Source organism: Oncorhynchus tshawytscha, linkage group LG13, assembly GCF_018296145.1.
Source record: "Oncorhynchus tshawytscha isolate Ot180627B linkage group LG13, Otsh_v2.0, whole genome shotgun sequence".
NCBI lineage: Eukaryota > Metazoa > Chordata > Actinopteri > Salmoniformes > Salmonidae > Oncorhynchus > Oncorhynchus tshawytscha.
The window spans coordinates 65,675,087-65,698,621 of NC_056441.1; the positions used below are offsets into that span (position 1 = coordinate 65,675,087).

General features: G+C 45.3%; 1 pseudogene; it reads right to left on the minus strand.

The window, feature by feature from the left end:
- The window catches only part of LOC112266133, a 36,751-nt pseudogene that overhangs the window by 5,126 nt on the left and 8,090 nt on the right, over nucleotides 1-23,535 (minus strand).

The window sequence follows — 23,535 nt, forward strand, 5'->3', positions numbered from 1 at the left end:
GAAACGTACATGTATCCATATATCAATATTGTTGCGAGCCTCCTATATAAATGTATCACTTATGTAGATCAGAATGTAGATTAATTAGTAGGCTAAAGCAGTATACTGCGCAAACTGTCTAAAAATGTGATAAAATCTGATAACTTCATAGGTGTAGGCTACGTCTGAAGATATCTTACCTTTTACTTGAGTCGCTGCCCATCACATTATTTGGTAAGCCTCGATCAATCCCACATTACTATTTTCTATGATCTTTTACACTGCGGTGGAAAACATCGAGTGCACGTTGCTGACCCGCCATGACCGAGCGGCGCGCGGGATATGATCATCATCTATAGCAACGAATGATATCCTCTCATTTGATGTTATTCTGCAGAAGGCGAAGTTCCGCTCCAGTTGAGCCTGTCATATGAACGATCACTGGAAATAACAGCTAAAACCAAAACTCCACATCTGTTACACATCTATTAATAATTACGAAATCAATTACAAGTTGACGGTGTAGTGAACTTGAGAACATACATGACACATTCAGCTATAAGAGACATTAGAACATTTTATTGACAAACATAGTTACATGCATGGTGATAAGAAAAAGCGTTAAAGAAACAACTCACTTCATTGAGCTATAATAAATGTTTCTTGAAATATTTAGACAGAAATAATTGACATCTTGCACTTCAAGGAAGATGTAATTGAATAACAAACTAAGGTGTTGGTTCAGCTGTACCCAGTTGCACAGGGCGGGGTCGAGACCCAGGGTCTCGAGCTTGATGACGAGCTTGGAGGGTACTATGGTGTTAAATGCCGAGCTGTAGTTGATGAACAGCATTCTCACATAGGTATTCCTCTTGTCCAGGTGGGTTAGGGCAGTGTGCAGTGTGGTTGAGATTGCATCGTCTGTGGACCTATTTGGGTGGTAAGCAAATTGGAGTGGGTCTAGGGTGTCAGGTAGGGTGGAGGTGATATGGTCCTTGACTAGTCTCTCAAAGCACTTCATGATGACGGAAGTGAGTGCTACGGGGCGGTAGTCGTTTAGCTCAGTTACCTTAGCCTTCTTGGGAACAAGAACAATGGTGGCCCTCTTGAAGCATGTGGGAACAGCAGACTGGGATAGGGATTGATTGAATATGTCCGTAAACACACCAGCCAGCTGGTCTGCGCATGCTCTGAGGGCGCGGCTGGGGATGCCGACTGGGCCTGCAGCCTTGTGAGGGTTAACACGTTTAAATGTTTTACTCACCTCGGCTGCAGTGAAGGAGAGGCCGCATGTTTTGGTTGCAGGCCGTGTCAGTGGCACTGTATTGTCCTCAAAGCAAGCAAAGAAGTTATTTAGTCTGCCTGGGAGCAAGACATCCGGGTCTGTGACGGGGCTGGTTTTCTTTTTGTAATCCGTGATTGACTGTAGACCCTGCCACATACCTCTTGTGTCTGAGCCGTTGAATTGAGATTCTACTTTGTCTCTATACTGACGCTTAGCTTGTTTGATTGCCTTGCGGAGGGAATAGCTACACTGTTTGTATTCGGTCATATTTCCGGTCACCTTGCCCTGATTAAAAGCAGTGGTTCGCGCTTTCAGTTTCACACGAATGCTGCCATCAATCCACGGTTTCTGGTTTGGGAATGTTTTAATCGTTGCTATGGGAACGACATCTTCAACGCACGTTCTAATGAACTTGCACACCGAATCAGCATATTCGTCAATGTTGTTGTCTGACGCAATACGAAACATATCCCAGTCCACGTGATGGAAGCAGTCTTGGAGTGTGGAATCAGATTGGTCAGACCAGCGTTGAACAGACCTCAGCGTGGGAGCTTCTTGTTTTAGTTTCTGTCTGTAGGCAGGGATCAACAAAATGGAGTCGTGGTCAGCTTTTCCGAAAGGAGGGCGGGGCAGGGCCTTATATGCGTCGCGGAAGTTAGAATAGCAGTGATCCAAGGTTTTGCCAGCCCTGGTTGCGCAATCGATATGCTGATACAATTTAGGGAGTCTTGTTTTCAGATTAGCCTTGTTAAAATCCCCAGCTACAATGAATGCAGCCTCAGGATGTATGGATTCCAGTTTGCAGAGAGTCAAATAAAGTTAGTTCAGAGCCATCGATGTGTCTGCTTGGGGGGGAATATATACGGCTGTGATTATAATCGAAGAGAATTCCCTTGGTAGATAATGCGGTCGACATTTGATTGTGAGGAATCCTAAATCAGGTGAACAGAAGGACTTGAGTTCCTGTATGCTTTTGTGACCACACCACGTCTCGTTAGCCATAAGGCATACGCCCCCGCCCCTCTTCTTACCAGAAAGATGTTTGTTTCTGTTGGCGCGATCCGTGGAGAAACCAGCTGGTTGCACAGACTCCGATAGAGTCTCTCCAGTGAGCCATGTTTCCGTGAAGCAAAGAATGTTACAGTCTCTGATGTCCCTCTGGAATGCTACCCTTGCTCGGATTTCCGCCCCCAGGTGGTGAGGGTAGGCAACAACATCTCCACCCCGCTGATCCTCAACACTGGGGCCCCACAAGGGTGCGTTCTGAGCCCTCTCCTGTACTCCCTGTTCACCCACGACTGCGTGGCCACGCACGCCTCCAACTCAATCATCAAGTTTGCGGACGACACAACAGTGGTAGGCTTGATTACCAACAACGACGAGATGGCCTACAGGGAGGAGGTGAGGGCCCTCGGAGTGTGGTGTCAGGAAAATAACCTCACACTCAACGTCAACAAAACTAAGGAGGTGATTGTGGACTTCAGGAAACAGCAGAGGGAACACCCCCCTATCCACATCGATGGAACAGTAGTAGAGAGGGTAGCAAGTTTTAAGTTCCTCGGCATACACATCACAGACAAACTGAATTGGTCCACCCACACAGACAGCATTGTGAAGAAGGCGCAGCAGCGCCTTTTCAACCTCAGGAGGCTGAAGAAATTTGGCTTGTCACCAAAAGCACTCACAAACTTCTACAGATGCACAATCGAGAGCATCCTGGCGGGCTGTATCACTGCCTGGTACGGCAACTGCTCCGCCCACAACCGTAAGGCTCTCCAGAGGGTAGTGAGGTCTGCACAACGCATCACCGGGGGCAAACTACCTGCCCACCAGGACACCTACACCACCCGATGTTACAGGAAGGCCATAAAGATCATCAAGGACAACAACCACCCGAGCCACTGCCTGTTCACCCCGCTATCATCCAGAAGGCGAGGTCAGTACAGGTGCATCAAAGCTGGGACCGAGAGACTGAAAAACAGCTTCTATCTCAAGGCCATCAGACTGTTAAACAGCCACCACTAACATTGAGTGGCTGCTGCCAACACACTGACTCAACTCCAGCCACTTTAATAATGGGAATTGATGGGATTTGATGTAAAATATATCACTAGCCACTTTAAACAATGCTACCTAATATAATGTTTACATACCCTACATTATTCATCTCATATGTATACGTATATACTGTACTCTATATCATCTACTGCATCTTTATGTAATACATGTATCACTAGCCACTTTAACTATGCCACTTTGTTTACATACTCATCTCATATGTATATACTGTACTCGATACCATCTACTGTATCTTGCCTCTGCCGCTCTGTACCATCACTCATTCATATATCTTTATGTACATATTCTTTATCCCCTTACACTTGTGTGTATAAGACAGTAGTTTTGGAATTTTTAGTTAGATTACTTGTTGGTTATTACTGCATTGTCGGAACTAGAAGCACAAGCATTTCGCTACACTCGCATTAACATCTGCTAACCATGTGTATGTGACAAATACAATTTGATTTGATTTGTAATTTAAAATAATTAACATGGTTATAAAAATATTGGAAATACTTTGCTTAATTAAAAAGAGTGTTAAAATTACTAAACATTACGGAGACAAGCTGCAACAACATTACTTTTGCAGAGCCTATCAAAGCTGTAAGTGCCATCAAATATAAAACAAGGACATATTTTTGCTGCTTGGTTGTGATATATTGCACAGATATGCTGAGGAACTACAGTGTAAAACAGAAGTCTGCTGTGGCATACAGTGTGGCAAAAAAGTATTTATTTAGTCAGCCACCAATTGTGCATGTTCTCCCACTTAAAAAGATGAGAGAGGCCTGTCATTTTCATCATAGGTACAGTTCAACTATGACAAACATAATGAGAAAAAAAATCCAGATAATCACATTGTAGGATTTTTAATGAATTTATTTGCAAATTATGGTGGAAAATAAGTATTTGGTCAAAAACAAAAGTTTCTCAATACTTTGTTATATACCCTTTGTTGGCAATGACAGAGGTAAAACGTTTTCTGTAAGTCTTCACAAGGTTTTCACACACTGTTGCTGGTATTTTGGCCCATTCCTCCATGCAGATCTCCTCTAGAGCAGTGATGTTTTGGGGCTGTTGCTGGGCAACACGGACTTTCAACTCCCTCCAAAGATTTTCTATGGGGTTGAGATCTGGAGACTGGCTAGGCCACTCCAGGACCTTGAAATGCTTCTTACGAAGCCACTCCTTCGTTGCCCGGGCGGTGTGTTTGGGATCATTGTCATGTTGAAAGACCCAGCCACGTTTCATCTTCAATGCCCTTGCTGATGGAAGGAGGTTTTCACTCAAAATCTCACGATACATGGCCCTATTAATTATTTCCTTTACACGGATCAGTCGTCCTGGTCCCTTTGCAGAAAAACAGCCCCAAAGCATGATGTTTCCACCCCCATGCTTCACAGTAGGTATGGTGTTCTTTGGATGCAACTCAGCATTCTTTGCCCTCTAAACACGACGAGTTGAGTTTTTACCAAAAAGTTATATTTTGGTTTCATCTGACCATATGACATTCTCCCAGTCTTCTTCTGGATCATCCAAATGCTCTCCAGCAAACTTCAGATGGGCCTGGACATGTACTGGCTTAAGCAGGGGGACACGTCTGGCACTGCAGGATTTGAGTCCCTGGCGGCGTAGTGTGTTACTGATGGTAGGCTTTGTTACTTTGGTCCCAGCTCTCTGTAGGTCATTCACTAGGTCCCCCCGTGTGGTTCTGGGATTTTTTCACCGTTCTTGTGATCATTATGACCCCACAGTGTGAGATCTTGCGTGGAGCCCCAGATCGAGGGAGATTATCAGTGGACTTGTATGTCTTCCATTTCCTAATAATTGCTCCCACAGTTGATTTCTTCAAACCAAGCTGCTTACCGATTGCAGATTCAGTCCTCCCAGCCTGGTGCAGGTCTACAATTTTGTTTCTGGTGTCCTTTGACAGCTCTTTGGTCTTGGCCATAGTGGAGTTTGGAGTGTGACTGTTTGAGGTTATGGACAGGTGTCTTTTATACTGATAACAAGTTCAAACAGGTGCCATTAATACAGGTAATGATTGGAGGACAGAGGAGCCTCTTAAAGAAGAAGTTACAGGTCTGTGAGAGCCAGAAATCTTGCTTGTTTGTAGGTGACCAAATACTTATTTTCCACCATAATTTGCAAATAAATTCATAAAAAATCCTACAATGTGATTTTCTGGGAAAAAAAGTATCATTTTGTCTGTCATAGTTGAAGTGTACCTATGATGAAAATTACAGGCCTCTCATCTTTTTAAGTGGGAGAACTTGCACAATTGGTGGCTGACTAAATACCTTTTTTGCCCCACTGTATATGTTGTCGGGGAAGTCTCATGCAGGATACAAAATGATATACACTGCTCTACAAAAAAAAAGTCCTCCCAGACCTGGACTAAAGCATCCGCCAACTCCTGGACAGTCTGTGGTGGATGGAGCGAGACATGATGTCCCAGATGTGCTCAATTGGATTCAGGTCTGGGGAACGGGCGGGCCAGTCCATAGCATCAATGCCTTCCTCTTGCAGGAACTGCTGACACACTCCAGCCACATGAGGTCTAGCATGGTCTTGCATTAGGAGGAACCCAGGGCCAACCGCACCAGCATAAGGTCTCACAAGGGGTCTGAGGATCTCATCTCGGTACCTAATGGCAGTCAGGCTACCTCTGGTGAGCACATGGAGGGCTGTGCGGCCCCCCAAAGAAATGCCACCCCACACCATGACTGACCCACCGCCAAACCGGTCATGCTGGAGGATGTTGCAGGCAGCAGAACGTTCTCCACGGCGTCACCAGACTCTGTCACGTCTGTCACGTGCTCAGTGTGAACCTGCTTTAATCTGTGAAGAGCACAGGGCGCCAATGGCAAATTTGCCAATCTTGGTGTTCTCTGGCAAATGCCAAACGTCCTCCACAGTGTTGGGCTGTAAGCACAACCCCCACCTGTGGACACCGGGCCCTCATACCACCCTCATGGAGTCTGTTTCTGACCGTTTGAGCAGACACATGCACATTTGTGGCCTGCTGGAGGTCATTTTGCAGGGCTCTGGCAGTGCTCCTCCTTGCACAAAGGCAGAGGTAGCGGTCCTGCTGCTGGGTTGTTGCCCTCCTACGGCCTCCTCCACGTCTCCTGATGTACTGGCCTGTCTCCTGGTAGCGCCTCCATGCTCTGGACACTACGCTGACAGACACAGCAAACCTTCTTGCCACAGCTCGCATTGATGTTCCGTCTTGGATGAGCTGCACTACCTGAGTCACTTGTGTGGGTTGTAGACTCCGTCTCATGCTACCACTAGAGTGAAAGCACCGCCAGCATTCAAAAGTGACCAAAACATCAGCCAGGAAGCATAGGAACTGAGAAGTGGTCTGTGGTCACCACCTGCAGAACCACTCCTTTATTGGGGGTGTCTTGCTAATTGCCTATAATTTCCACCTGTTGTCTATTCCATTTTCACAACAGCATGTGAAATTTATTGTCAATCAGTGTTGCTTCCTAAGTGGACAGTTTGATTTCACAGAAGTGTGATTGACTTGGAGTTACATTGTGTTGTTTAAGTGTTCCCTTTATTTTTTGAGCAGTGTATTTGTGTGTTATTTACAGAAATGCACTTTCCAGTCAGTGTGACAGTATCATTAAAATCCCAACGCTATAATAAAAGCACAAGGCTATGATATAATCATTACAGTACTAGTGAATCAGGTATTTCTAACAGACAGCATTTCTATGGTTGTCAAGGTACTTTCATTTGAGATTAAAATGTTTTACAATCTACCGGATATACATTTGTTTGAGGATTCAGTATTCCTGAACCAGCAGGAAATTATGCTCTAAACAAGTCACATTATTTGAATCTTAAAACAGCATCCTACCCCATATATAGTGCACTACTTTGGCATCCTATCCCTAAAGTAGTGAACTATATAGGGAATAAGGTGCCATTTGAGACACAACCACAGTCAACATATAAACTATGAAATGTTATAATTGATTTAATGGGGAAATGGACAGTGAAACTTAAAAAAATAGCCATCACCCCAGTCATACTATTAAATCAACAAGTATAGGCTGCTCATTATGAAAGTTAAGGACCATGTGATGCATTGAAGGAAAATGAAATGCTTACTGTATGGCATGAAAAAACAAACAAGAAAATAAAGATACATTTGGTCAATAAGACCATGGTATTTGTTTTTAGCAGATAACTGGGGCCCATCTCCATAAAGCCTCTTAGAATAGGAGTGCTGATCTAGGGTCAGTTGTGACTTTTCGATCATAAATACAAAGGAGGGTCAGGGTCAGTCCTTGACACTGCTTTGTCATCAGTCTCTCTGCTCCATAATGACCTGCCAGCTCCATCTCCATCTCCACACCAGAGCATAAAGTATTTTACCATGTCAAGTGTCATCAGATAACACACTAGTAAAAGGCAGTCTGACCTCTCCATGATTCCCTGGGCTGGGGAGTGTGCTACTGTAGCAGCCATGGTTTGCGTCCCAAAACGACACCCTATTCTCTATACAGTGCACTACTTCTGACCAGGAACCATAGGGCCCTGGTCAAAAGTAGTTCACCATGTAAGGTATTGGGTGCCATTTGGGACACTACCATAGACTAGAGCGGTTCGGTGCACTACTGGTTCAGTGTATGTAGGCCTATGGGTCACTTGTGCTGGCTGAAGATGCTCTTCTTGCTGGAGCTCGTCTGAGCAGGTGAGACCAATGAGGAGTCGGGCCTTCTCATCCTCCTCCTGCTGCTGAATGCTACGGTCTGACTTTCCCTCAAATGCCTTGCCCCTTGAGTCAGAGCCTGAAGCCGGCTTCAGACGGAGCTTCTCCTTTATCATTTGCATAGAGGGGGGGATAGATATAATAGGTCACTTCAGAAAATATGAAATAACATATGGTTCAAGAACTCCATTCCCCAGATTTTGTGTTAAACTTTCTTAGTGTCCAACAAGCTTTCTCTGCCCTTAACCTTGTTCTGAATACCTCCAAAACAAAAGGTAATGTGGTTTGCGAAGAAAAATGCCCCTCAACCCACCGGTGTGATTAAAACCTCTGAGGGTTTAGAGCTTGAGGTAGTCACTTCATACAAGTACTTGGGAGTATGGCTAGACGGTACACTGTCCTTCTCTCAGCACGTATCAAAGCTGTAAGCTAAGGTTAAATCAAGACTTGGTTTCCTCTATCGTAATCGCTCCTCTTTCACCCCAGCTGCCAAACTAACCCTGATTCAGATGACCATCCTACCCATGCTAAATTACGGAGACATAATTTATAGATTGGCAGGTAAGGGTGCTCTCGAACGGCTAGATGTTCTTTACCATTTGGCCATCAGATTTGCCACCAATGGTCCTTGTAGGACACATTACTGCCCTCTATACTCTGTAAACTGGTCATCTCTGTATACCTGTCGCAAGCCCCACTGGTTGATGCTTATTTATAAAACTCTCTTAGGCCTCACTCCCCCCTATCTGAGATATTTACTGCAGCCCTCATCCTCCACATACAACACCCGTTCTGCCAGTCACATTCTGTTAAAGGTCCCCAAAGCACCCACATCCCTGGATCGCTCCTCTTTTCAGTTCACTGCAGCAAGTGACTGGAACAAGCCGCAAAAAACACTCAAACTGGACAGTTCTCGCTCTTCATTCAAAGACTCAATCATGGACACTCATACTGACAGTTGTGGCTGCTTCGCGTGATATATTGTTGTCTCTACCTTCTTGACCTTTGTGCTGTTGTCTGTGCACAATAATAATTGTACAATTTTTTGTAGAGGTCGACCGATTAATTGGAAAGGCTGATTAATTAGCGCTCTAACCACCTGCCTCTCATTGCACTCAACGAGGAGCCTGCCTGTTACGCAAATGCAGTAAGAAGCCAAGATAAGTTGCTAGCTAGCATTAAACTTGTCTTATAAAAACCATAATTTGTGAAAATGTGATTTTCTGGATTTTTTTCCCTCATTTTTGTCTGTCATAGTTGAAGTGTACATATGATGAAAATGACAGGCCTCTCTCATCTTTTTAAGTGGGAGAACTTGCACAATTGGTGGCTGACTAAATACTTTTTTGCCCCACTGTATATAGAATCAATAACTGGCTGGAATCCAAGTATTGAGTACAGTTGTACTTTAGCTAGTTCCAAAATCCTGGAAAATCTGGGAATTTCCTGATATCCTGGTTGGACGATCCCTGGAATCAGGAGGGAATGCGCAGGAAATCATCCAACTGGGATTTCTGGAAATTACTGGAATTTTGCTACTCTTGACTTTAGCACATGGTGATACCTACCTTGTAGCTGACACAGAGGAGGACCTGGGGGATCTTGATGTAGATGAAGGAGTTATTCATGGCTGCTCTCTCCATCTTGTCGATGTCATCAACAGGATGCTAGACAGGGAAATAAGACATACTTCAGTTTCAATACGTTATGAAAAACCTAAGGCCGTGTCTGAAATGGCACCCTAATCCTAATCATAGTGCACTTCTTTTGACCAGGGTCCATAGAGCTCTGGTGAAAAGTAGGGCACAATATAAGGTATAGGATGCCATATCTGAAGCAGCATAACTTTAGCGAGAAAGTTGGGAAGTACTTGTGAAACAACAAGCCAATTCCACCAGCAGATGTAGCTAGTTGGCAAAGTAGCAGGGACACAACTTACACTGGGGTTATGTCCCTCCCACATTCTGAAATTGCATTAACAAGCGGACACCCCCGAGTGGTCGGGTAGATTGTTTATCAGACTGGATAATTACTTACACACACAAAAAAATGTTTAACAAAAATTGTCCATTAAAATAAAACTGATCAGAAATACAGTGTAGACATTGTCAATGTTGTAAATGACTATTGTCGCTGGAAACGGCAGACTTTTAATGGAACATCTACATACGCATAGAGGACCATTATCAGCAAACATCACTCCTGTGTTTCAATGGCACATTGTGTTAGCTAATCCAAGTTGATCATTTTAACAGGCTAATTGATTATTACAAAACCCTTTTGCAATCATGTTAGCACAGCTGAAAACTGTTGTTCTGATTAAAGAAGCAATAAAACTGGTCTTCTTTAGACTAGTTGAGTTAGTTGACTAGTTGACTTTCTTCTGAAACTCGTCATTTAATTCTTGATCTGAGAAATGAAGGCTATTCCATGCGAGAAATTGCCATGAAACTGAAGAGCTCATACAATGCTGTGTACTACTCCCTTCACAGAACAGCACAAACAGGCTCTAACCAGAAGATAAAGAGTGGGAGGCCCCGGTGCACAACTGAGCAAGAGAACAAGTACATTAGAGTGTCTAGATTGTGAAACAGACGCCTCAAGTCCTCAACTGGCAGCTTCATTAAACGGTAGCCGCAAAACACCAGTCTCAACGTCAACAGTGAAGAGGCGACTAGGGGATGCTGGCCTTCTAAGCAGAGTTGCAAAGAAAAAAACATCTCTCAGACTGGCCAAGAAATTTAAAAAAATAAATAAAAAAGAACAGACACTGGACAGAGGAACTCTGCATAGAAGGCCAGAATCCCGGAGTCGCCTCGTCACTGTTGACGTTGTTTTGCGGCTACCGTTTAATGAAGCTGCCAGTTGAGGACTTGGGAGGCATCTGTTTGGCAAACCAGACACTCTAATGTACTTGTCCTCTTGCTCAGTTGTGCACTGGGGCCTCACTCTTTCTATTCTGTTTTTTTTAAGTACTTTTCTTTCAAAATCAAGGACATTTCTAAGTGACCCCAAACTTTTGAATGTATGCATGCATGAATTATGTCCCCCCCACTTCTAAAACAAAAGTTGCGCCCCTGCAATGTAGTACGGAAGTATGAACATTTGGGGAATCATAAACAAAGATGAATTGCTCATATCTCATTTAAAATAAAAGATACCTCAACAGCCTTTCGGAAGGACCTCCTGATCCCTGAGGTGTGGTTCAAGCCTTGGGTGACCCCCATGGTGTCCTCTGAGAGCTGCCTAGGCTTGGTGACAGGCATGCCTGAGATACAATTTACAATAAAATAAAATAACTTAGAACAGACGTGTCAAACACGGACCATGACACATTTCTAACCAGCCCACGCAATGATTTGGGTTGTCAATTCATTTTGGCCCGCTTCCATACAGCCCGCAATGCGCCAACGTGCCTCACCTCCAACTGCAGTGCATTGCCACATACACCACTCTTCCCAGATCCACACACGAGGCATAAAACAGGCAATGCACTGTATCATATCGTCACTAATGGCACTGACCGAATCTTCTACCAGACCGAAAGTTTAAATGTGTTGTAGACTAAATGGCCATGTCAAGTTTCGGTTCCGAAGGGTCATTGCTTTAGACTACGGAAACTGACATCTTTGTTGTCAAAAAGTTAAAATATAAAGGATTTACAAGCGGGTACACATTACTACTAAGAACAATAGGGCACACAAGGGAGTATAAAATTACTCAACAGTTGAGTGAATCTACTTTATGAAATTACAGCACGACACGCTTGCATCCGTGAATTCAAAGTCAATTGCGCTGCTTTCGTGTGTTCGGTTTACAGCGTAGCGAAAGTGTACTAACATGCATAGTGTGACCACATTTAAAATACCCAAATGCGAGACAACAGGATAATTTTGTGGGACAGTGTAGCCTACATTAATACAAAAAATGGCAGCATATGCATTTAGATCTTCTTGAATTACTGTTTCGTGAGTACCTTCTGCCTAGAGGCGCGTTGTTGAGTTGGTCGCACGATCATTTTTTTCTACCATTTAGCTAACCATCCTAAAATGTCAAGAAATGACGTAGTGTTGTTGGTATAATAGTAACATACTATGCGATTATATTTGATTTGGTTATGTAGTATACTAGTGATTCATTATGTGATCTTTCAAGACATTGATTAATCTTTGATCTAACTTTACTAAACAAGCACCATTGTGAGAAGTGGCAGAGCAACGCACCAAGTGTGAATGTGAGTTCAAGAAAAAGACAGCAGCAGCACCACCACGGTCTCTGAACGACTACCACTCTAGAGTCCACACCCTACACTCCTGTACTTTCCAAAATGGCACCCTATGCCCTTTATTGTGCACTACTTTTGACCAGGACCCATAGTGCACAATTTAAGGAATAGGGTGCCATGTGGGATGCACACTCTCACACAGCCCTTAAGGTCACACTAGACCCAGGCTTTTAATAGACACCAGGGGTGACGCAGCAACTACCTATAGAATACCACACAAGAATTGGCAGACAATGGAAAGTAATATTGGTTGGGTGGAGACAGGTGTGGATTTCAGGCTGGTCAACATGTAGCGGATGGATGGAGACTTGAGGGCAAGTGAACGTATTATATAGTAAAGCATAACTGTTGCACATCAATAACTGGTAAGTAAGCCTTGTCCGAGTCAGAATGGCCCATAGGGCAGGCACCCAGCTTCTGTAGCTTGATGTACAAGTACACCCCCTGGACAGGATGCTAGCAGGTAGAGGCAATACATACCAGTAGTGACCATTCAGGACTTGTCTTCCTCATCAGCAACTTCCTCCTCCTCCACGTTCCTTCCTGGGAAAAAGAATCCCATCATCCTTTTGAAGAACGGGTACATGAGCTGGATGGTGAGAGGAACCACATTCACCTGGTGACACAAACACATTACAACAGAGAAACACGTTTAACTGTATGCTCCCAATGCTTTCATAATTAAACGTTATGATCATATTACGACATCTTCAATGTTATGACCACATACATACCTTATGACATCTCTAATGTTATGATCACATGCTTCCTCCTCACCTCAAAGTGCTCCTTGACTGAGATACCTCCCACTGGGGGGCGGACCTTACTGAAGATACGCAGGGCAAACTGACGGACAGAATGACACAGGATCTGAGGACGCAACACCACCTAGGAGACAGGTTTCATGAAGTTAAGTCACAGAAGTTGCATCCCAAATGGCACCGAAAGTAGTGCACTATATAGGGAATATGGTGTCATTCGGACGTAAACAAAATAATCACTTGAATAATGCCATGCTCCTAACCTCTGATTCATGAAGCAACCCCAAAATATGTTTCCTGTAATGTAGGAAACCAAATCAAATTCAGATTATTTTGTAAAGATAATACAATGAATCTGAATATGTGTCCTCCTAAATATCCCGTATGAGCGGGAAAAAATCTGCAAAACAAACATGACTCATACAACGATGCAAGGCATGGTACCATACAGCACTCAGATGACGGTGCAAATACAACAAGGGGCACACAATAAGATGAAGAACTGTGGATCTGGGCATTCTGGTGACCCAGTCCCATGATGGACATGCAATGCTGAATAACAAAGCCTGAGTCCCAAATGGCACCATATTCCATTAATAGAGCACTACTATTGGCCGGGACCCAGGTCAAAAGTAGTGCACTAGATAGGGAATAGGGTGCCATTTGGGAGACAACCATAATATTCTGAGTGGGATTTCCTTGATGCTGACTGGATGATGAACAGTTACTGTACCAGCACCATACATAACCTCACGTGCTGCACAGGGGAAAGTTAACAAGTAGAGTTAACAACACAAGCAAACACTGCATTAGAGTTATTTGTGAGCACTACATGTTGGGTGCAGCATGGCCTGGAATCATTGGATCAGTAACAGCAGGAGATTAAAACTTCTGACAAAATATTGAAAAAACTAAACAAAAGGGCTTGCCCTATCAGAGATCCCTTTTAGAGGACATATTTGTAAGCTTCACAGGTTCATAGCTCATGTTGTAAAAATGTATCCAAAACGATACACGGATTGAGCTGCAGACTGCCCTTACCAAAGAAAAGGTCAGATTAGCACCTTCCTGACTTTGTATGCAGCATTGGGGAGCAGGTTGTTCATGGTGAACCAGCTCAGTTCCAGGAGATGTTCTACTGTGTCGTCTGACTTGTTCAGTTGTGGGAGGAGACCGTTTAATAGATGTTTAGCGTCAACATCAGGACCCGCATTCATAAAGCGTCTCAGAGTAGGAGTACTAATCTAGGATCAGGTACCCCCTATCTATATCATCTCATTCATTACTATCTAGAAGGCAAAACCAATCCTAATTTCAGCACTACTAATCTGAGACTTTTGGTGAATATGGGCCCAGCTCTCTTGCCGAAGCACAGCATGAAAAGAGTTAGGGTCATCTCCTTGTAAGGACAGAGCAGTGTCCTCCCTGCCCCATGCCCACACACCTTGCTGTACATGAACCTCTGCAGCTCCAGCTCAGCAATGCCCAGCTGTCCATCCTCCTCAGTGAGACACCAGCGGGCCTGGGCAAAGCAGATCTCTGTCCTGCGAACCACACTCACGTCCTCCGGGGGCTTACGCAGCTCCAGCTTATTGGCCCTCTGCAGCTGGAAGTCTTTAAAACATCTGGGAGCAGAGCGAGACATACAGAGAAGAACACAGGAGACGTGAGTGTGGTTGGCAGAACTTCCCATGGTTGGCTGAGTAGTTTCCTAGTCCTTGAAATGATGGTGTGTGTGTGTGTGGCGGTGTTGGGCTGACCTGATGAGGATGTTGAGCTCCTCCCTCTTCATCTGCATGTCAGTCTTCTCCTGGTTGAGCTGGTTCTGCAGCCTCACGTTGATCTCTGACAGCTCATCTCCTCTCAGCTCCTCAGGCTGGGCCTGAAGGAGATCATACACACACACACACCACACAGGTCAAATACACACTCACCAAGTAGATATTTCAGAGTTTAGGGATTCATAACTCAGGAATGTGTTTATTCCCACTCTAGATTATAATTGAATAAAGTAAACTAGATCAAATACAACTGTATCGTCCCTCCCATCGGAATTACCTTCAACTTTCACCTCACAAGTAACAGTGCTGAAATCAGCCATTGCCTCCACACACAGGGCCTATGAGAAGAGTGTGTATGTCAGTCTGTCCAATGGCTCACCCTGACATTGGAGTAGATCTGTTTCTCCAGGAGTCTGATCTGGGCCACGTGCTGCCTGATAGCCTCCTGCAGGTATAGAATGCTGCTGCGCTGCTCCTCTGGGTTACTGGAGATCTCCAGCTGGAAACGCACTTGCTGCTTCTTCTCACTGTGCTCCTGAGGACAGAGCCCACACACAACATGGTTAGAGGATAGGACAGGAGGCATCCCAAATGGCACCTTATTTAAAGCCCTGGTCAAAAGTAATGCACTACATAGAGAATATCATGCCATTTGGGACGCAAAGGGACTTGTAAAGTTAAGAGATTCAGCTATCATACAGTAAGAGGTGAATCCAAAGTTCCACTCAAGTAAAAATGTCACTTAGTCTCTCATTGACCTCAATGCATGAGTGAAAATTTGACTTAAGTGGGAGTTAGGATTCGCCCCTTACACAGTTGCAAATGCTATAGGACAAAACACTGCCTAGTCAGATGTTGACATCTCGTTACCTTGCGTTTGGGCTCAACGTGCAGCAGTAGGTTGTTGACGATGTCCAGGATCATAGCATACTGCACAGGGTTGGTGGAGATCTCCAGGTCATGGTGAATGAGGGTGAAGGTGTCCACAGCCCCTGATGGTATCTTTCCTCCCACTCTACTAAGTCAAAGGGCTCAAGCCTTTACACTCAATAACACAGCAAAAAACAGTCAGCATGTTCCAACACTGTATTTGAGGATGTAGGTTGCCTCAGAATGAAATAGAACACAGCAAGTCTTCCTTCTCGTTGCGCCGTAGTTCTGGGGGTTTGATCTGCGTGGCCAGCTCAGGGTCGATGTCGTGGCTGTAGCCTATGTAGTACATGCGAGAGCTGCAACGAGAGATGATACTCTGGACCTGCTGGGTGTCATTCACCTGGGCTGGCTGGTTCCAGTCTGGATACACAGAACAGAGAGGAAGTGTTACATTTACCTTGACACAAGTTAAAAGGGTAATTCCACCACTTTTTAACCTTATCATCATCATCATGTGGAACCTTTAAACTACATAACATAAAATGTGCAGTTTACAAATATGTCGATACTTATGGTGATGGAGATGGTGAATATAAATGTACATTTTTGGGGAATTCCCCCTTTAAGGAAAGATTCAGATCAAGTTGAGATGTTCAGCTTTGCAGGGCCATGTTTTAAACAGAGTGCATTCTATGAAGTAGAGTGGATGTGTGAGGAGCAGAAGTATCTGTGGTGGTGCTGACCATGCCTCCAACAGCCTGACCACTCTCCATCAGCTCCAGCACGGAGTCCAGGTGACGCTTCCTGTGCTCCTCAATGTTTTTCAGACGCACCACACACAACCAAGGAAAATACACATGGTCAAAGCTATGACAGCACCCTGAATCTGAAAGACTAACTGCACAAATACGCTCTCTGTATTGGACCTAATACAGAAATACTCTGTCATGTAACTTGGACTTGAGCCTGAATGTAAGCCATCATGAGCCATATGCAACACATATGCTCAATGCTACATTCAATGCTACAGATGATAATTTATGGTAGTTCCTGTTAAAGTGGCAATATAACTTTTTGGGCAACCTGACCAAATTTATATAGAAATGTGAGTCAGATCTGTCACTCATTGAACCGTTAGATCTGTTCTACGTGCGCTATGCTTCCCCTTTGCTTCCCCTTTTTTAAGTTCTGTTTTTGCAGCTGAAAATTCAAAATTTTTGGTTATGGAAAATATATTTCACAGTGGTTTAGATGTTACAATGATTCTCAACACACTATACTTGTTTTGTCGCAAACTGAAACTAGGCAAACTATTAGAATTTTCGAAACCAGGAAATGGCGGAGCGATTTCTGCATAGTGCATCTTTCAGAGCCTGTTAATAATGGTTTCACCGGCCCACCTCAAGCCACAGCTGCCAGTCCTCCTGCTCTGAGGGGTTGGGTTCCATGGTGGCAAAGTACTGCATGCTGTCCAGCAGACAGGTCCAGGTGGTCTTCTGCTTGAGGGTGTCGCTGTACCAGGCCGGGTGGTGTTCACACTGCAGCACCTGGGCCTTGGCAGCAGACACCAGCAGTCAGCCAGCTGTCTCTGTGCCACGCAACATCATCTACAGACAGACAGCAGAGCAGGATTATAACCCTGGAGACTGGAGTGTCACATGTTAAATAAAATGCTAGATTGGCAGAACATTTTATAGAATGTATAGAATTTTATAGAATGTTGCTAAAAAATAGAACAAGTTCTGTTTTCAGTATCGCTAGGGATCCGAAATGACTGAGACGCAGAACATTCTTTCCATATTTGTCTTTGTCCAATAAGGTCCTGTTAGCAAACAGAATTGTTAACTTCTGGGGCATTAAAAGTGTGATTGGCCCACTGCTCTTTACAATCTTAATCTGATTTGCCATGAACCTAAAGTCCCAGACTAGTTGTACCTGACAGTTGACCAGCTCAAATGAACCAGTTGCGGATGTAGACGTCGTCTGTCTGGCAGGCAGCGATGGCACACAGCTGATCACTCACACCAGAGTCCTCCTCTGAGAACACCACAAACTTGTCAGTCTCTGCAATTAGCTTCTGCAGCATGGATGTCCCTGCAGAGAGAGGAGGAAGGAAGAGTTGAAGAAACAGAGGTAGTAACTTATCACATTGAAAGACCATTCATATGGCCTGGCTGGTCTAAAAGTAATGCTGCAGCATCTGGCATACATATCTAGTGTTGACATACAGTGCCTTGCGAAAGTATTCGGCCCCCTTGAACTTTGCGACCTTTTGCCACATTTCAGGCTTCAAACATAAAGATATAAAACTGTATTTTTTTGTGAAGAATCAACAACAAGTGGGACACAATCATGAAGTGGAACGACATTTATTGGATATTTCAAACTTTTTTAACAAATCAAAAACTGAAAAATTGGGCGTGCAAAATTATTCAGCCCCTTTACTTTCAGTGCAGCAAACTCTCTCCAGAAGTTCAGTGAGGATCTCTGAATGATCCAATGTTGACCTAAATGACTAATGATGATAAATACAATCCACCTGTGTGTAATCAAGTCTCTGTATAAATGCACCTGCACTGTGATAGTCTCAGAGGTCTGTTAAAAGCGCAGAGAGCATCATGAAGAACAAGGAACACACCAGGCAGGTCCGAGATACTGTTGTGAAGAAGTTTAAAGCCGGATTTGGATACAAAAAGATTTCCCAAGCTTTAAACATCCCAAGGAGCACTGTGCAAGCGATAATATTGAAATGGAAGGAGTATCAGACCACTGCAAATCTACCAAGACTTGGCCGTCCCTCTAAACTTTCAGCTCATACAAGGAGAAGACTGATCAGAGATGCAGCCAAGAGGCCCATGATCACTCTGGATGAACTGCAGAGATCTACAGCTGAGGTGGGAGACTCTGTCCATAGGACAACAATCAGTCGTATATTGCACAAATCTGGCCTTTATGGAAGAGTGGCAAGAAGAAAGCCATTTCTTAGCGATATCCATAAAAAGTGTTGTTTAAAGTTTGCCACAAGCCACCTGGGAGACACACCAAACATGTGGAAGAAGGTGCTCTGGTCAGATGAAACCAAAATTGAACTTTTTGGCAACAATGCAAAACGTTATGTTTGGCGTAAAAGCAACACAGCGCATCACCCTGAACACACCATCCCCACTGTCAAACATGGTGGTGGCAGCATCATGGTTTGGGCCTGCTTTTCTTCAGCAGGGACAGGGAAGATGGTTAAAATTGATGGGAAGATGGATGGAGCCAAATACAGGACCATTCTGGAAGAAAACCTGATGGAGTCTGCAAAAGACCTGAGACTGGGACGGAGATTTGTCTTCCAACAAGACAATGATCCAAAACATAAAGCAAAATCTACAATGGAATGGTTCAAAAATAAACATATCCAGGTGTTAGAATGGCCAAGTCAAAGTCCAGACCTGAATCCAATCGAGAATCTGTGGAAAGAACTGAAAACTGCTGTTCACAAATGCTCTCCATCCAACCTCACTGAGCTCGAGCTGTTTTGCAAGGAGGAATGGGAAAAGATTTCAGTCTCTCGATGTGCAAAACTGATAGAGACATACCCCAAGCGACTTACAGCTGTAATCGCAGCAAAAGGTGGCGCTACAAAGTATTAACTTAAGGGGCTGAATAATTTTGCACGCCCAATTTTTCAGTTTTTGACTTGTTAAAAAAGTTTGAAATATCCAATAAATGTCGTTCCACTTCATGATTGTGTCCCACTTGTTGTTGATTCTTCACAAAAAAATACAGTTTTATATCTTTATGTTTGAAGCCTGAAATGTGGCAAAAGGTCGCAAAGTTCAAGGGGGCCGAATACTTTCGCAAGGCACTGTATGTACCAAAGGCCGGTTTCGAACCTCTCTCTTTATTTGTCCACTGTCATGCTCTCACCATCTGTTCAATAAAATCTGAAAATCCCTTAAAAGAAAATCACATGAAATACCATTCATTCACAAGGAATTAGGCTGCACTTCTGTTACTCCAGGGGAAACATCCTACCTTCGTACGGGCTCTTCTCAGGGCGGCTGGTGCTGGGCATGGTTGGGGTGGAGGGGGCTGTGCTGTGGCCGCCAGAGTAGTTGGACAAAGAGAGCTTGAGCTTCTTGGCAGCTTGCAGTGTAGCGTCTATCCTCAGGCCCTTCAGAGCCTCTGTGGAGAGGTTCCTCTTGAGAACAGCTGCCTTCTTGTAGCCGTCGTACAGACCGACCGCTATGTTCCTGTTAGTGGTGGTCCAGGAGGCTCGCAGGTCAACCAGGCACAGGTTGTGGGTGTACGGGGCATTCACCTCATCTTTTGGGTTCACCTCCTGCCACAATGAGAAACACCATTTATACACTTCACAGTTTTACAAGAGATCTAGCTATGCCTTTTGATTGGAGAACTACAAATGAAGGGTTGAGACACAGAACAAATATAATTCATTTAAAGCTACTGTGTTTGTGTCCCAACTGGCACCCCAATGTCCCTGGTCAAAAGTAGTGAACGACATAGGGAATAGGGTGCAAATGGAGACGCAGTCTGTGCCATCAACTTTGGGGTGTCTACCATCCCCTCCCGGTTGTCTTACCTCCTCCATGCGGTTGCTCTGGCGCTGGTAACTAAAGGAGGACAGGCCGAGCAAGTGGGTCTTCTTCACCTGGGCGTTGATCTGGTGGTTGGCCGTCTCATCCCAGGTGGGGGCCATGAGGTGCACCGTAATCAGGGACAGCTCTGAAACCATCTGGGTCATGTTCCACTCTGAGATCAGCCTCATCACCGTGCCCGCTGAGAGGACAGACAGACGACGTGCACAGACAGGGCACACTCACGAGTTAGACCAACAGGTAGGCTGTTCAACAACTCAGTCTCAAATAATACCCAATTCCAAATATAGTGCACTACTTTAGTAGGGCACTAATGTATATGGGAAGATGTAATAAAACATTGGGCCTAAAAACATTGCGTGAGTGTATAAATAGAGTGTGGAATTACTATGCCTGTGTTGTGCCAGCTCTTTTTACCCTGTGGGATGAGTCTCTGAGCCCCTCTGGTGAAGACGTGGCCTTTGCTGCACTCTACCTGGATGCCCCTCTACTGAGCGAAGAAGGCCCAGTAATGCACCTGGGGAGGTCATTGGGGTCATTGTCTTAGGGTCATTGTCCTGAGTGCTCTGGAGCAGGTCTTCAAGGATCTCTCTGTACTTTGGACCCTTTAACTTTCCCTCAATCCTAACTAGTCTCAGTCCGTTGCTGAAAAAACATCCCCACAGCATGATGCTGCCACCACAATGCTTCATCGTAGGGATGGTGCCAGGTTTCCTCCAGACGTGACGCTTGGCATTCAGGCCAAAGAGTTCAATCTTGGTTTCATTAAACCAGATAATCTTGTTTCTCTTGGTCAGAGTCCTTTAGGTGCCTTTTGGTGGGCAGTCATGTGCCTTTTACTGAGGAGTGGCTTCCATCTGCCCACTCTACCACTCAGGCCTGATTGGTGGAGTGTTGCAGAGATGGTTGTCCATCTGGAAGGTTCTCTCATCTCCACAGAGGAACTCTGGAGCTCTGTCAGAGTGACCATTGGGTTTTTGGTCACCGCCCGACCAAGGCCCTTCGCTCAGTTTGGCCGGGCGGCCAGCTCTAGGAAGAGTCTCGGGGGTTCCAAACTTCTTCCATTTAAGAATGACGAAGGCCACTGTGTTCTTGGGGAACTTCAGTGCTGCAGAAATGTTTTGTTACCCTTCCCCAAATCTGTGCCTCAACACAATCCTGTCACGGAGCACTACGGACAATTCCTTTGACCTCATGGTATGTTTTTTGCTCTGACATGCACTGCCAACTGTGGGACCTTATATAGGACAGGAGTGTGGCTTTACAAACCACGTTCAATCAGGTGGACTCCAATCAAAGTGAGGGGTCTGAATACTTTCCAAATGCACTGTATGTGATCGTCCGGTGTGTGTCTATTGCCAACTGTTGAAAATACAAGTGTTGATCTCAAAAAACGAGGATCGCGTTTCATTGAAACACTTGACTCACATTTGAAATCGCAGTAGAAATTGAGTGGTGGCATGTTCCTGTGGATGGTTACATCTCCCCATGGCTGGCCTAGTGGCAGCATCTGCCTGTGGCGAGCCCGTCCTGCTCGGTCCCAATCAGACGGCCTGACAGCTCCCAGTCCCGGATCTCAAACAGGTAACGAGGATAGTCCCGGATTCTCACTGGCACAGGGGGAAAATAATTTAGTATAAAGATAATATTATCAATATTAATATAAATAATTAAGGTATGGAGCAATGGTCAAATGTAGTGCACTATAAAAAGGTAATTGGGTTCCATTTGGGACACAATCCCATCACTCACCCAAGAAGGCGGTGAGGTTGAACTTGATTGCCCGGCACCACGAGGGGGAGCCCGTCTCTGGGGAAGGTGCTGACTCCATCGATGGCCCTCAGCTGCTCGCGGACGCGCTCCGGCCCGTGGAGGGACTGGTCGGCCAGGGCCACCAGCTCCAGGTCAGAAGAGACTTCCTCATGGGCGTGTTGGAGTAGAGGCGACGGGAGCGCTGGATGTAGATCTCTATGCGCAGGCAGCAGTTCTCTGTGCTGCTTCGGTAGGTCAGCCACTTTCTTGTCCAGCAGCTGGAGCCCCTTGGAGCCTTGCTTGCTCTCGTCCTTTATCAGCTCGTAGTTGTCCCTCAGCTTGATCTCAAACACGTCATCCAGGAAGACGAAGGAGAACTGTCTGATCTTGAAGACCAGATCTGGGGGCAGACGCTGGAGGCCTGGGGTCTGGCTGGGGCTGATGTGCACGGACTTGAGCAACTTCTGAATTCTGATGAATTTGTCAAAGGAGTTGGAGAATTGTACTGGTAGGGGAACTCCACGGCCAGGCAGAGGCAGGTGAACACCCAGACACGGTTGTGTCAGGTGGAGAGGAAGGGAAAGAGGTGGCGTTGGTCCATGGCCTGATTAGGGTGCGTCTGGACCTCCAAGCCCTTGAAGGAGAATATGTTGTTGCCGTCGAAGTTGAGAAACATGTGGGGCGAGCGGACGTTCATGGAGCCGGAGTAAGTGGAGGGGTACAGGGCGTCTGTGTGCAGCAGAAGGTAGTTGTGCTCCGTTACCTAGGCTGTGAAGCGGGTTCTGCCCAGTTCTACACACAGACAGGTCCTTGACCCTGCTGTGGGCTGTAGAAGTCTTAGTAGATCCAGTCTCTGGTGGATCTGCTAAACTGTCCCTTTCCTCTGTCAGGCCTAGAGAGTCACACAGAGTATCCCAGCAACCCTGGCTCTCTGTCACGTGGTGATACATAAACATGTGGTCTGATGGCGTCCACTGCAGTGCCAGCTCCTCTTGACACTGGACCTGCACAAGGGAAGAGAACGATGCATGCAAACTTATCTGAATAACACTGTCAATCAAGAAGAAGGAATAGGACTGATAAGCCTGATGGACTGATGGTAGGATGAGTAACTGTAAGCTACCTCCACGTTCCCGGTGGTGACGTGGTAGCAGACGGCCAGGATGGAGAGGCTGAGGACAGGGTTGGGGGTTTGGGCTGAGGGACAGCAGGGCTCAATGGTCTCTGTGAGAGCCTTCACCACAGACACGCACACACCCTGGACAGACACCGTGGAGCTTTCTGCCGAGTCTTGGGCCTTCACTGTGTCCACCCACAAAGACACAGCTCCTAGTACAACACAGGAGCCAATTACCATACTCAATGTAGGCCTAGTCAGAGATGGATATTAAAAGGTCCATCCAAAATGCACCTTATTTCTTA